The sequence below is a fragment of the Apodemus sylvaticus genome, chromosome 5, assembly GCF_947179515.1.
Source record: "Apodemus sylvaticus chromosome 5, mApoSyl1.1, whole genome shotgun sequence".
Lineage (NCBI taxonomy): Eukaryota > Metazoa > Chordata > Mammalia > Rodentia > Muridae > Apodemus > Apodemus sylvaticus.
Window position 1 is genome coordinate 2,569,729 of NC_067476.1, and position 13,416 is coordinate 2,583,144.

General features: G+C 44.7%; 1 pseudogene; it reads right to left on the reverse strand.

Moving 5' to 3' along the window:
• Nucleotides 1-7,622: 7,622 nt before the first annotated feature.
• Nucleotides 7,623-12,770, reverse strand: LOC127686455 (uncharacterized; annotated as a pseudogene).
• Nucleotides 12,771-13,416: the final 646 nt, after the last annotated feature.

Here is a 13,416-nt window from a genome sequence, read left to right on the forward strand (position 1 = left end):
GAACATTTTCTCTTCCCAAATGATTATAGGCTGTGTCAAGTTGACATTAAAATTATCCAGCCCAATTAATGCCTTATTAGTTTTAACACACAAACCATATTGTTAACCAATGACCTTTCCTTTCTTGCTTATTCCCAAGATCTCATATGAGTATTAATATTACAATATAAAACATTAGAACTTTTAAAAGTCCCACATTTCCTAAAAAGTAAAATACTTTATTTCAGTCTCTTGACAATGCCCAATGACACTTTCAAAGTTTAAATTTCCTCTAAAATATTTAAGTTTTTATAAAATTCTGACATCTTATAGCCGTGGGCTCTGTAAAACCCATGAAAAGGCCAGTCAAATATTTTACTCTTTCATTAACTGTTTTTAAACATTAATATAATTTGATTATATTTTTCCCTCTCTCAACTTTTCCGAGATCACCCACACCTCTCTACCTATCCAAATTTATACTGTCTCTCTCAAAAACAAATTACATAAAAAAGATTAAAAGACACTGAAGAAAACAAAACACACAAAGAGGGTTGTAATTTACTCCTGGGCATAGCACCTGCCCTAGAATTTTATTGATATACCCAGTGACATCCTACTGGTGAAAACTGATTTTTCCTTATTGTACCCTTACCCCCAGCCTTTAGTTGGCAAAACCCAGCCAGTTTTAGACCTTGCTGGAGCTAGCTTCTTGCCTCACCTCATTTCCCTGTCAGAGCCTTGAGGAGCTGACTACCTACTGAGCTTACTTTGCCAAAAGAAACCAGCAGAAACAAAGCAACAGAACTCAGCTGAAACACAGGATGGGTCTTTGTCTATATAAACCCAGAACTGAAAATTAAACTTTGAGCCTTGATCAGAAAACTGTCTTAACTTCATTATTCCTCTCACCCTACCATTCTCCTTTCAGCCCCAGCATTCCGTCCAGGTGAACCCATTTGACCAATCTGCTGAGTGCTACAGGTGGTGCCCAAACAAAGTGCCTAGACATGGAGAGACAAACTAAGAAAATGCTGTCTTTGGTGGAGCTCCACAGAAAATGGAAGAAGCTATGTATCCAGCTTGGTAAGCAATATACAGCAGTAATATTAGCACTATAAAGTCATATTTTGAAGACTGTTGTTGCAGGGGTGCAAAGAGGATATAGGATAGACTAAGTCAGCATCAGCCCAATGCTAATATCAGCTAGGATGTGACAGTGCATTGGGACAGCAAATTTGATTAGGCAATTGTCCACAGTCTAGAACTGCATCAGGTGAGAAGAATGGGGCTTAAAATAAAATAAAATAAAAAGAATAAAAAACAAAAAAAAAGAAAAACAAAAAATAAACAGATTTTAAAAATGTGTGTATGTGTGTATGTGTGTTTGTGTGTGTGTGTGTGTGTGTGTGTGAGAGAGAGAGAGAGAGAGAGAGAGAGAGAGAGAGAGAGAGAGAGAAGGAAAATGGATTTCAGAACTCTCCTAGGAACAGGAGGAAATCGGGATATGTCCTGCTTCCTCTATGGACTCTACTGGAGATATTCTGAGTACTGGTTACATCAAGTTCTCTTTTCTCTCTGTGTATTGTGTGTCTTTGGCAGACCAATATGTCCATGTTCGTCAAAACTGTTTTATGTTGTCTGTGTCTTTGGTTTTTTGTTTTGGTTTTTTTTTGTTGTTGTTGTTTTTTTGTTTTGTTTTGGTTTGATTGAAAGAAAAAGTCGTAAAAACTTTATCTGCTGGCTGTCCATTCTTTGATTTAGTTTAGAAAGCAGTCTCTGTTTGCACAGCAGAGGCTGATTTAAGCTGTGTCATACCCTTAGCTAGGAGTCAAGCACAGCTGGAGAAAAAGCTGCTTTTTGTTGTTCAAAATAAAGTTAAAACTTAAGATTTATGAAATGTTAATAAGGCTATAGAACATATAGAGGCATTAAAATCTGGCCTACCTACTCCACATAGAATTATTATGGATTTGGAAGCTTGATTTTTCCTTTTGCATCCTGATAATTGTAAAGGGTTTGCTTCTAGTGAGCTAATTATAAAGTTTTGCTTTTAGTGAGCTAATTTTAAAGTACCAAAGAAGCAATATCATTGGAAAGTTTTTCCTCAAGAGATGGTTTATAGCCTTACCTTATATGAGAAAAAAAATATTTTGTTTCTGCTTCAATACAAGAAGCTAGAACATTGAATCTTTCAGTGTATATTATTCACTACAAGCCTTTGTTCTTACAATGGGCTTTAAAATTTTTGTAGTAGTTGTTGCTCCAGAAAAGAATCAAAGGCAATATCTTTTTTAATGTTTGGGACATCATTTATATCCTAAACTAATTGGCACATAAAATTCAATTATGAAAAGATAATTTACTTCCTCTAAATGAATTTCCAAAGTTGTTAGGAGATATTAATTGGCTAAGACCTCACCTTAAGCTCACCACAGCAAGACATAAACTTCTGATGTCTCAAGGGGGATGCAAATTAACTGGTGAGAGACAAATAGCTTTGCAGACAGTAGAGGAAGCTACTGTATTCAATTGTTGGTTGTTTATGTTATATGTTCACAGCAATTTCTTGGCAAAGGGAGCATTAATGTGGGCAAGATATTTTGAAACTTTAAAACAATGTCTTCTTAAGAAACAAAAATGGAGGAATTATATCTCTGTGCACATTATTTAAATCATGCTTTTTATTTTTAAGTTTTTAAAATTTGGATGCCAAGGAACTCTTTGTTGAGTGTGTATAGCTTCCTACAACTAGGCCTACTCATGCCTAGGTGAGACAGAAGGATTCACATATTGGCATATGGCATGATCCTCATCAGGTATTTAATATGAAGAAGAGGGAATGTTTGTGTTTTTTTCCCACAGAATGCTGCAGGAACATGCTAGCTGCCAGAGTGATTGGTGTGGCATGCTCAAGATAATGCTGACCTGTGAGCTTGCTGAGTGCCCTGACCATGGTGACAGGAAAGCTGTATTGGGTGTACCTTCTTGACCCACCTTTGCTTGCTTATGTCTCAGATTAGACAAGCTGCTTTGCTTCAAGCTTTTAGATCTTGTGAGACTGAGAACATGGAGACTATAAAAACTGACTTAGAAAACTTAATCAAAAGGAGGAGTTATAGTGACTCTTCTCTTCCCTTTAATGTGACTAGTTATTCTGACTCAATCATGGACTGGTATTAGACATAAATCCAATATTGAAGTTTCCAATTATGAAGATGGCTATAAATCTTTATCAGTCAGCTGAGGTAATTTGGAACATAGTCTTCATTATTATCTGACAAGAAGCAGTTGTTCTGTTGATTCTCAAAGCTACCTCCTCTACTCCAGCAAGGCTTTGTGTCTGCTAGTTGGTAATTTGCAATTGAATTGTAACTTGGGTCACTGTCCCCACACAACCTTAATCCTGTTTGCTCTTAACTTTTGACTTTGTATTTTAACCAGGTTGGTTACCTCTCAGCAAAGCTCAGTGACTCATCATGGCAGTTTTTCTTCACTATGAAGAATGTATTGAGTGCATATTCATATGTCCTTTGTGGCTTTGTTCTGTATGGGAAAAAAGGTATACTCTAAGGGCTGGCAGTCAGAGACAGGCAATTGATGCTCTATGACTCTTAGCGACCTAAGACAGAGGCATGTGCCAAAAGGCCGTGTTTGTTTATAATAAACACTAAAAGGCCATGTTTGTGTAAATAAACAAAAGGAAGTTGCATGTATCCTCCAGAATGAGTAAGAGAGAATCTAGACTCAGACTTAAGACAGACATGGTGGCCAGTCACCATAATTTCCTGGTGGGACCATGGAGCATAAGCAAATCTTGTGCCCTAGTCCAGCTAATTTTTAATAAATAAAAGGGAAGAATTGTACCCTTCCCTCCAGCCTTGAGTTGGCAAAACCCCAGATGATTTTTACACCTTGCTGGAGCTAGGTCCTCAAAGCATTTGCATTTCCCTGCCAAGTGGACTGCCACTGAGCTTACTTTGCAAAAGAATCCAGCAGAAACAAAGCAACAGAACTCAGCTGAAACAAAGGATGTGACTGTCTATAAAAACTCAGAACTGAAAATTAAACTTTGAGCCTTGATCAAAAAACTTTGTCTTGGCTTCATTATTCCTCTCACCCTGCCATTTGCCTTTCAGCCCCAGCATTCTACATTCCATCCAAGTGAACCAAGCTGTGGGACAGCTACACTTTCTCAGCATATATCCACCCAACAAACCTTCTTGATAATGCTTGGTGTTGACTTCCAATTTTTTTCTTTTACTTTAATTAATTAATTAACTTTTATTCATTTTACACCCCACTCCTTTCCCCCATCCTGGTCACTCTGCCTGACAATTCTTTCCCCATTCCCCATTCCCCCTCCCCTTCTCTTTAGGGTGGGGCCCCCATTGATATCACCCAACCCCTTCAAGACTTTGCAGGGCTAGTAGCACCCTTTCCCACTGAAGATGGGATGCCATCTTCCCACTGAAGATAAAGATGCCAGACAAGGCATCCTAGATAGAACATATACCACAGACAGGCAATAGCTTTTTGGATAGTCCTCACTCGAATTTGTTTAAGACCCACAAGAAGACCAAGCAGCACATCTGCTACATATGTGTGGGGTACCTAGGTCCAGCCTGTGTGTTTGGTTGGTAGTTCAGTCTCTGAGCTACCAAAGGGTTAATGTTGCTTGATTCTCTTTGTCTTCTTGTGGAGTTCCTATCCCATTTGTGGCTCTCAATCCTTCTCCCACCTCTTCTATAAGACTGATCCTTCCTCCATCCCTGTATTTCTTATAGACAGGACAAATTTTGGTTCAAAAGTTTTGTGGATAGATTGGTGTCCCTATAGCTCCACTAGGGCCCCTGCCTGGTTACAGTTGATGGTCTTTCCAGAGTCCATATCCCCAATGCTGTGACTTAGGGCTAAGGTCACCCCCATTGATTCTTGGGTTCCTCCCCTATCCCAAGTCTTGGTCACATCCTGAAGATGCCCCCCCCCCACCTCTTGACCCTGTCAGTTGTAGATTTCTACTAATTTTCATGGTCCTCTGGCCATTTATCCTGTTCTTCCCCACACCTGATTCTGAACATCCCCATTCCCATCTTCAACCCAGTTTGATCCTGAAGGACCCCCGTTTTGGGGAGACCCCACTTGAGTCTCAGGTCGGCGCACACCCAAGGAAACACAAGAGACTGGCTTGATGCAAACACACGAGATAATTTAATATCGGAGCTCCGGGCCAACTCGTGTCTCACACAGGAGACAAAGGAGTCGACCATGAAGCTCAAGAGCCAGGGGTTTGTATAGGAAAAGTTGGGGGGGGAGGGGTGGCGCACTTACACACGATTGGTTGATTCAAACATTGGCGGGAGGAATTGGTGCACAATCGCATCAGCAGGTAGTACATGTGGATCAGCAATGTAGGAGGGCAAGAGGCTTATTTTTGTTAGCCGAGGATCTGGTTAACATTAAACTACATCAAAGAGGTGGGGGTGGGGGACACTAGTATGGCTCATGACTCACAGGGATTGTTTAGGCATTTCCCTTATCTTTATGGTCGGACAGTTCCTGGAATGTCTTAACAGCCTTGAAAAAACCAGCCTGTCCAGGCTTGCCCGGGCTTGTACTGTTCTGTTCTTTTCTCTAGGCGTGCTTTCTGCCTGGATCATGGATTCCGTGAAGTTCTAACTCCCTTTCATTTCCCCTCTTCTCTTTCATAATAATTCTAATCTTAGAATCCTAGAAATCAGTATCCCCTTGTGAGGGATGGTAATCATATTCTTCTTCTACCTTAACTATGGGTTGATACTAACGTTGCAGAACCATAAGCTGTACTGCATTTACTCTATTTCTAACAAAAGTGAGGTCTTTATTTATTAAACAAGGGCCAAAGATTAAAACCAGACATGTAATAAGAATAGGTCCCGCAAGGGCAGAAAATAAAGTGGTCACCAATGGGGACTTGGAATACCATTATTCGAGCCATCCTTGTTGTTCTCCTCGTTCTCGCTTTCTCTTTTCAAGTCTTTCCCTTAATTTCTGCATAGAATCTCTGACTACTCCTGTGTGGTCTGCATAAAAACAGCACTCTTCTTTTAAGTCTGCGCATAGTCCTCCTTCTTTCAAAAATAACAAATCTAAACCTCTTCTGTTTTGTAACACTACCTCAGATAAGGAGGTCAAAGATTTCTCTAAGGCATTAATGGATTTTTCTAGCATCTCTAAATCTTCATTTATGGCTTCTTTTAAAGACTGAAAAGAATGAGCTCCTTGTCTTTCTTCAACTAGGGCTGTCACGCCCATCCCTACTCCCACAGCAAGACCAGCTCCCAGCATCTTAACTAGAGTTAGGGAAACTGGCTCTCTCTTTATTCTCTCGCCACCATACTTATCTTCTAGGTAGGAAGCGGGGTGATAATACACTCGGGGTAGAAGCTGAACCATGACACAAAAATCATGAGAAGGGTCAAAGACACTAGTTGATATGCAAGGGGTAAGCCTTGTGTTAAGGCCCACCATCCAACAGGAGAGGGTACAAGGTAATAGCTGGTATCTGTACTATCCACAGAGTAAGTTCGGCCACATAGATGGTGGTGGGAAGGGGGAGGGAGGGTTTCCTATGCAAAGACCAGGGCTTCCTCCTGATGCTGTCATGTCAGTCAGGGTTAACTTATTCCCCGTCCCCCATGAGTAGGAAGCATGATTACTGGTTTTATTGAAATTTCCATTATAAGCAATTCCTTCATAGCAAGGAAGGCCGGAGGATAAGCATAACCAGCAGTCTATAGTGGCATTTGGATCAGTGTTGTTAAGGGCATAGAAAGCTCCTCTGACTAGGTTGAACAGTTCTATCCCGTCGAGGGATATTTGGGGATTATGTTCAAGGGTCCATGAGGAGTGACGATCCCAAAGGACTTTACAGGGACAGAGGGGACCGTTATAGGGGTCGGGGGCTTGGACCTGGCAGGAGGACCCTGTTTGGGGAAGATCTTGTTGGGTCCAAGGGCACAGTGGGAGGGTTCTCTACTGTCAGTTTGATTATGAAAATCAATCCAGGATCTGTTCTGGAGGCATATACTCACAAACACCAACTGTTTACCCTAAACCAGCTCTGAAGCTCTTGCCTCCCTTTGTTAGTGAATTTTATAAGTATTGGGTTACAATATTTACCTTTGCGAGCTCCATTGGAACTGTTGCTATGGGCACACCCATTCTCAGGGTATTTAGAACTATCTCCCTCACCCTGGTTTGACTTAGCATAGCTACCACTCCTCTTTACTGTCATCAGGTCCCAAGAAAAAGATGGATTCCAGTAAATATCTCCCGTAGTTTCAAAACCTCATGCAGCACAATAGAAATCAGATGCCCCTCCACACCTATGCTAGAGATTCCTGACTCGTCCTTGGACAGGGCATACGTAAAAAGTCACAGACCGGAGGTTGGCCATGTAGAACTGTCCTGAGCACCCATATGTTCTCCCAATCCCACTTGGGAATCACTGCTTTTCAGCTGGTGGTTTAAGGAGGTCAGTGTGGTCAGGGATATCCCAGGAAAGGGATCCCATTGCTAACTTACAAATATCAGTCATGACGTCCAGCCACCAAGTCCATAGGGGGTGCACTGCGGCAGTTGACCAAACGATGTTCCCCTCCTCATTGAGCACTTCCCAAGTTTGCTGAATTGGAGTGTGAGAGTTGATGTCTTTGCTCAGAGTTGTCCTTGCGATGCAGGTGCAGTTTAAGAGGATTATTAGTCCTTTCCAGAGTCCACTCATCTTGGTCAGTCCCTGGGGGAGCCTGCTTGACATGTGAGGTGTGAATCCAGGTAGAAATTTCTTCTACCTTCACAGCAGTAGGTATAGTCAACAGTACCAGGTAGGGTCCTTTCCACCGTGGTTCAAGGTTCCCTGCTCAGTGCCTTCTCACCAGGACTGTATCTCCCACTTCAAACTGGTGCAGCACTAGCAAGTCACCAGGGACGTAGGTTTCTTTCAATTGCTCCCAGATTTCTTTTCTCATGATCTGAGAGCCTTCAACAGAGCTAGGAAGTGAGATGGAGGAATGGGGCTGGAAAACACATCAGGACAGGCTCTATTTTCTACAGTCATATAGATGGGTGGGGATGCCCCAAACATTAGTTCAAAGGGTGTCAGACCTGAAGCTCCAGGAGTATTTCAAAGCTGGAATAAGGTGTAAGGGAGAAGGGCTGACCAATCATTCCTGCCGGTCTCCAAGGTCAATTTAGTCAAGGTCTCTTTTAGAGTTCTATTCATCCTTTCTACCTGTCCTGAGATCTGGGGTCTGTAGGCACAATGTAACTTCTAATTTAACCCCAGCTGTCTGGCCAATCCCTAACTTACCTGGGTGACGAAGGCAGGTCCATTGTCTGACCCAGTTACCTTAGGTATCCCAAAACGGGGAAATTTTCTTCAAGCATCTTCATGGCAACCACATTAGCTGTCTCTCTTTTGGTGGGGAATGCTTCAGTCCACGCTGAGAAGGTATCTATGAAAACTAGAAGGTATTTATTTCCATATCTGGCAAGTCTGACTTCGGTAAAGTCAATCTCCCAATAGGTCCCTGGTCTGTCTCCTCGTAAACGTCTTCTACTATTGGTCTTGTTGGGTACGGCATTGGTAAGTGCACATGCTTGACAGTTCTTTACCAGAGCCTCTACTGCCTTCTGAAGTTGAGGAATATAATAAGGGGATCTATTGACCAGATTTATCATCTTTTTTGCTCCCAAGTGGGTGAGGCAATGTATGTTAGTCAAGTATTCTAGCCCCTTTTCTCTTGTGAGAGTCTGTTTTTCTGGGATCTCTTTGGTTGACTGAAATGAGGTTTTAATTGCCAAAGTCAGTGGCACTTGTGCTGCCTCTTTAGCTACCTGGTCCACCATTTGATTTCTGTTTTCTACTAATCCAGCTCGCTTTTGATGTCCTGGACAATGAATGATCACCACCTTGTGGGGCAAATGAACAGCTTCTAACAAACTAAGGATTTCTTCTTTGTTTTTGGTATCTTTTCCAGTGGAAGTTAATAATCCATGCTGTCGGTATATCTCCCCATGAATGTGAGCTGTTGCAAAAGTGTATCAGCTGTCAGTGTAAACATTGACAGTTTTTCCCTCTGCTAGTCTCAAAGCCTGGGTTAAGGCAATAAGCTCTGCTTTCTGGGCTGATGTTCCTTCGGGTAGGCTACTGGCCCATATGACAGACTTCCCATCCACTACCGCTGCCCCAGCTCTGCACTTACCTTCCACCACAAAGCTGCTTCCATCGGTGAACCAAGTCATCATCCCGGGCCAAGAATGGTCAGTTAAGTCTGGCCGAGTCCCACTTTCCTCAGCCAGTATATCTCCACAGTGATGTACGGCAGCTTCATCAGCTTCAGGCAGTAAGGTGGCGGGGTTGAGAATAGCAGGTGGAGTGAAAGTCACCCGCTCAGTCAGCAACAAACTCTGGTAGTGGGTCATCCTGGCGTTAGTTATCCAATGGTCTGGGGGCTGTCAGATGATGCTTTCAAGGGCATATAGGGCCACTATGGTCACCTTCTGGCCCATAGTCAGTTTATCAGCTTCTTTCACTAGTACGGCAATAGCTAGTAGACAGGAAGGCCATCTGCTAGCCACTGGGTCCAGTTTCTTTGACAAGTAGGCTACAGGGCACCTCCAGGTTCCTAAAGTCTGGGTAAGGACCCCCCTAGCCACTCCATTTCTCTCATCAATGTATAGGGTAAAAGGTTTCTTTAGGTCAGGCAGTGCTAGGGCTGTAGCAGCACCTTTTTGAGAGTTTCAAAAGCCAATTGGTGTTCTTTAGTTCAAATAATTTCCCCTTTTTCTTTGGTCAGGGGGTATAAGGGGGCTGCCAGGGTGGCAAACCCCAGGATCGAGAGTCTGAAGAATCCTGCCATCCCCAGGAATTCTCTTACCTAGCGAGGGGTGGTTGGGGTTGGAATCTGTGTCACTGTCCGTTTTCTGGCTTCTGTGAGCCATCGCTGTCCATTCTTCAGGGTATATCCCAAATAGGTCACCTCAGTCCATCACAGCTGTGCCTTTTTAGCCGAAACCCGGTACCCCAACTCACCTAGCTCAGCCAGGAGATTCTGAGTCCCATGCTCCCGTTACTCACATGTCTCTGTGGCCCAGAGAAAGTTATCCACATATATCAGGAGGGTCGCCTGTGGATTATTGGCTTGAAAGGGGGCTAAGTCCTGATGCAGGGTCTCATCAAACAGAATTGGTGAATTTTTAATCCTCGAGGCAACCTAGTCCAAGTAAGCTGTCCAGTTCTGCCATTCTCAGGGTCTCGCCATTCAAAGGCGAACAAGGGCTGGCTGTTAGGGTGTAACCTCAGGCAAAAGAAAGCGTCTTTAAGGTCTAACACTGTGTACCAGACTCGTTCAGGTGGCATTGTGCTGAGTAGATTATAGGGTTTTGGTACGGTGGGGTGTATGTCCTGTATTCTCTTATTGACCTCTCTAAGGTCTTGCACAGGGCGATAGTCACCCATTCCCAGTTTCTTTACCTGGAAGAAGGGGGTACAAGCAGACTTACAGGGGACCAAGATCCCTTTGTGGATTAGTCTGGTGATATGAGGGCGTATGCCCTCCCGTGCTTCTTTTCCCTTGGGGTACTGTCAAACCCTAATGGGAGTGGCTCCAGACTTGAGCTCAACCACTACTGGGGGGGCCTGACTCACCATTCCCATTCCCCCGTCTCAGCCCAAGCCTGAGGGAACCGAGCAAGCCAGTGGGTGGTAGTTTCCTTTTGATAAATCAGATATTCTTCTCCTAATTGCAAAGATAGCCCTAAGGTCTGAGGTGGCATAGCTCCCCAGGACAATTCCGGTCTGTAGGGGGCAAAAGTTATTTGTGCCTTTAACTTGGTTAGCAAATCTCTTCCTAGTAGGAGGGTAGGGCATTCAGGGATAACCAGAAATGAGTGAGTTACTAAGTTTTTTCCTAAATCTACCGTCCGGGAAGTAGTCCATGGGTAGGATTTTTGCCCTGTAGCCCCAATTACCAGTGTCTTTTTATTTCTTATCTTACCCAGAGGGGTTTTGAGCACCAAATATTTTGCACCCGTATCGATCAAGAAACTTATGGGGGTCCCCTCCACTTGTAAGGTTATCCTAGGCTCGGGGAGGGGAGCCGAGCCCCGTCTCCCCTAGTCTTCATCATCCTCTAGGGACAGCACTTTTGCCCCTTGCTTTTTCTTGGGGCACTCACGGGCCCAGTGTCCTTTACCTTTACAGTGTGCACATTGATCTTTCTCCAGGCGCGGGTTGTCTCTTCTGGATCTCCTTGCCATCCTCTGCCTCCTAGGTCCCCTAGCTGTCTGTTCCTGTCTCTTCTGTCTCTATCTACTACTGTGGGCAGTATTCTAGTCAAAGTCTTCTCCTGCTTCCTCTCTCTCTCCTATTCTCATCTTCTCTCTTCTCCCTCTTCTCTCTTTCTTGTTTCTCTTCCTCTGTCTCCCTCTTGTGATATACTTTCTCAGCCTCTCTAACCACATCTCTTATAGTATAATCCTGCAGTCCCTCAATCCGTTGCAATTTCTTTCTAATGTCAGGGGCTGACTGCCCAATAAAAGCCATAATCACAGAAGCTCACTGCCCTTCAGACGTAGGGTCAAAAGGGGTATACCTTCTGTATGCCTCCATGCGCCTCTCCAGAAAGACTGAAAGGGGTTCCGTCGGCCCCTGCATGACCTCTCTTACCTTACCCAAATTTGTGGGCCTTTGTGCGGCACCTCTGAGGCCCGCCACTAGAGCCCGACAATAATTGGACAGCCGTTCCCTACCTTGTGCCATGTTATAGTCCCATTGAGGACGTGTCAAAGGGAATCCTTCATCTATCCCCTCGAGGGTCTGGACAGGGCATCCGGCATTGTCTCGGACATTCTTCTGAGCCTCAAGGAGAATCCTTTCTTTCTCCTCGGTGGTGAACAAGGTCTGTAAGAGTTGTTGGCAGTCGTCCCAGGTGGGCTGATGTGAGTACATCAGGGACTCTATCTGACCTGTAAGCCCTGCCGGATTATCTGAAAAAGGAGGATGATTAATTTTCCAGTTATAGAGATCAGAGGTAAAGAAAGGCCAATATTGCAAAAGCTGTAAGCCATCCTGGTCATTTGGACCTAGGGGTACCCTGACAGCCCTAAAGGGAAGTGCCACAGTGGAGTCAGCTGGCCCCTCGGGGGTAGCTTCTCGTTGACTTCTTGTCCCTGCAGAGGGGCCCTCCCTTTCCCCAGCCTCAGGGGCTGGAGGCGGAGGGGGGGCCGGTGGAGCCAAGGGTTGGGGTTCCGGTTGTGGAGCTTGCGGGTAAGGTGGGGGCAGGGGAGTAGGCCATTCAGGGGGTCCCTCTATTTCAGGGTAAATCTTGGGGGTGGGTACTGGTGAAATGCTGCATCCACCATCTTCTTTCGGCTGCAACTTCGGTTTCTCTTCCGCAGCACTTTCCGGGACAGCCAGGATCCTGGAGCCGGAATGGCGGGGTGGAAGGAATGGCCAGACTCACTCGGGTGGCCAGGTCCTCCCATACCGTGATATATGTACGGCTGTTGGTCTGGGTGCGATCCCGGTCCTTCCTGAAAGACAATGGTAGGCAAATCACAGCCCTGATGGTAGGCAAATCAAAAGTCCCTATGGGTGGCCAGCCTACTCCAAAGGTAGGCCATTCTGAGGTGCAGAAGGTCTGCCAGGGATTTTTCTTAATTTCTACTGACAAATTCTGTCCTCTCGCCCTAACGTAGGTCCAATAGTTCTTAGTCAAAGACAAAGGGGTCGTCACTGTCTGCCCCATGGCAAAAAACAAGAAGCACAAGAATAGAACACAAACAACAGACACTAATACATTCAAACACAATCGCCCACGTCTGGAGTTAAACAAACAACCAAACGCAACTTCTGATGGAGTGGGATTCTGCCCCCACTCTCTCTTCGGTAGAAAGAGCACTTTGTTCCCTTCATTCCGAAAAACCAAGGTCAGGATCTTCTAACTGTCCCTCACCCTCGGAGGGACCTCCAGGGTTGCAGTCCACGGCCCTCGGGCATCCCCTTCTGCAGCCACTGGGTCCTTATGTCCCACAGCGGCAGCTGCTAACTAACCATGGAGCAGGATTCCACGTCTACTCCTGTCTGTTACAAATCGAAACCAAAACACAATACAGCGGCTCTGCACTCAGACACTCAAAACTCATACAGACGTACCTCCAAGGGGTCTTCGGGGTTCCTGGGTGCTGCAGGGATCCTGGGCAAGCTCCCACAATGAAGGACCCCCATTTTGGGGAGACCCAACTTGAGTCTTATGTCGGCGCACACCCAAGGAAACACAAGATCAGCTTGATCCAAACACACGAGGTAGTTTAATATTGGAGCTCCAGCCAACACGTGTCTCACACAGGAGACAAAGGAGTCGACCCTGAAGCTCAAGAGCCAGGGGGTTATAT